We start from the raw sequence: 2,680 nt of genomic DNA on the forward strand, positions 1-2,680 counted from the left end.
GATTTTTCTTTCTTTTTTTTCCTTTTTTTTTTTTTTTTTTTGGAGTGGTGCACACTGGATCCATGCAGCAGCACTTTATTTACCTGTCCTTGAAAGAGGTTAAGGCCTGGTGGATGTGAGAAGTCGGTTGACAGCTTACAGGATACAAGCAGCACAAAAACTTTCATATCACAAAGACTTAGCTTGGGTCCATACTGCAAGACTAATTTTGAAGAATGCAGATGCACTTGTTTATAATGGACTTGGAGAAGGTGAATTTGTCAGAGAATTTGTGTGCATTGGTGCCCCTGCTGAAAAAAATAAACAGCTAAAACCAGCCTAGGCTGGTTGGCTGGTCTGGCTTAAGCTTGAAGTAGCTGGTTTTAGCTGGTCTTTCAGCCTGACCAGGCTGGTTTTAGCTGGTGGTCTCCCAACCTGACCAGGCCCCTCTAAACCAAAACCCCTCTAAAACCAGCCTGCTGACAAACCAGCCAACCAGCCTAGGCTGGTTTTAGCTGTTTTTTTAAGCAGGTGCTCTTATTCCGTGCCCCTACTGCTTATTCCATTGTTTAAAATGGCTTAATGAATGTGCGGTAACTGCCTTATTTAACAATGTTAAACATTTAAATAATTTTTAATAGTTACACGTTGACAGAGCGACTATTTTGAAAATTCATATTTTAGTCTACATACACTGAAATGATGAAATAGAAAATGACACAGAATAGTGAATAATATGTAATACAGATAAACAAAGGTTCATTATGATCTTATTCATCAGATGTCACAAACACTGAAGCATCGCGATTAGGCCACATGGCACCTTGTGGTGAAACAATCATTTATGATTACCATCCACTGCTTTTTTTAATTGGTTTATGTTGGATTAAAACTTCACGTTCAGTTGAGTTTGAAACATTCTGTACACAGTAATCATCAGAATATGTCTTCTCCTGTCTGAAAATTTCCAGGTTTGAAATCATCCCACAAACTCTCATTTTAAGTCAATTAGATGATTACAGCACACTGAAATTTTCCATAACTGGAAATAACTGAGCTGTAATATTTCAAAACGGAAGTGCGTCATGAGGCTCAGTGCAAGTAGTCAATTAATCCAAAAACAGTGATTTTACCACCTTGTTGCTGAGGAATATAATGTAAAGATCTAGTGTCTATTTTTTTTTTTAAATAAAAAATGTGGGGAAGCATTGACAAGAAGTTTATGTGTGTGCGTAGGGCAATCTATCTCTGACCTCTCTATTTCTCTCTTACTCTCTCTCTCTCTCTCTCTCTCTGTGTGTGTGTGTGTGTGTGTGTGTGTGTGTGTGTGTGTGTGTGTGTGTGTGAGTGATATGTGTTGGTTAGTGTGCATCAATTAAAGCAGTGCATTAATATAGAACGGTAATTAAACTGACTTAGAACGACCTGTGCATTAAACGGTTTTACTGCATATAGGGATGCACTGAAATGAAAATTCTTGGCCAAAGTCGAAGACGAACAAAATTATGCACTGGGCCAAAGGCTAAATGCAGATTACATAATTTATTGCATCAATTAAATAGCCAATATTTGCTTTTAACAGTTTTGGCTTGCTTTTCAAAGACAAAAATCAATTACAAAACAGCAATTTAAAAATATTTAACACTGAACATTTTTAACACTCTAGTAGACGTTATAGCCTACCAACAAAACACATTTTAACTTAAAATGAATAAGTTAGTAAAATAATATTCTTTGGCCATTTTTAAGACCCCCCTCTTCAATCAGGCATGTGTTGTTAACGTACAAATAAATGCAGCCTTCCTGAGCAAAGGAGAATGTTATAATAAATGTATTAATAGAGCTGTTGTAATGATTGTTATCATTATTTTTGTGTTACCTTTTTATTTTATTTTACAGAACAACAGTAAAATTACAATACTAACATTTATGTTGACTTTTGGCAGAAACCCAAAAGAAGACATAAGTACTACTTTTTGCTGACAGCAGCAGATTTCTGAATGATTCTCATCATGCAGATTTCCCTCACGCTTTGGACTTTAAACACTGAAAGAGCTTTTTGGGATATTTCAGTCGAATAATGTAAGGCAGGACTCTGAAGCGTGTAAGATCCAGATGCGAGCTTTATTTAACACAGCGTAGTCAAGACAGGCAGGGTCGATCTCCAAACAAACAGTAACACAAAGGCAAGACAAAAGCGTAATTCAGAAATCAGGCAGAACGTCAAAATCCAGTGAGCAGTCCGAAAGTAACAAATAAACAAGGCTATGAAACTAGGCAAAACTATGGCAATGGCAAAATAACAATGACTATGACAATGAAAACAAACCGTGGCAAAAACAAGTCAATGAAAGAAAAGAAGACGCTTAGTAGAGTCCGCACAGCAAAACAATACCTGTTTGGCATGGCCCTGCTTAAATGGCGGCCAAACAGGAAGTAACTATAGAGGCAGCAGAGGGAGCAGCAACAGTCAGTGTGAGTAAGGGCTCCCTCTGCTGGCCTGGCGTTACAGATTCCCCCCTCTAGGAGCGACTCCTGGCACTCAAACAAAACAAAGTCAATAAGTCCAGGAGGGTGGTAGAGCAGGGGGTGGGATGATGGGCCAGGTCCATGAAGGGGAACAGGTACAGAGTCAGGGCCTGGACCTTGGAGCAGAGGCATACAGTGGAGCACTGGAGGACCTGGGCCATGGAGCAGAGGC

Source organism: Garra rufa, chromosome 12, assembly GCF_049309525.1.
Source record: "Garra rufa chromosome 12, GarRuf1.0, whole genome shotgun sequence".
NCBI classification, from domain to species: domain Eukaryota; kingdom Metazoa; phylum Chordata; class Actinopteri; order Cypriniformes; family Cyprinidae; genus Garra; species Garra rufa.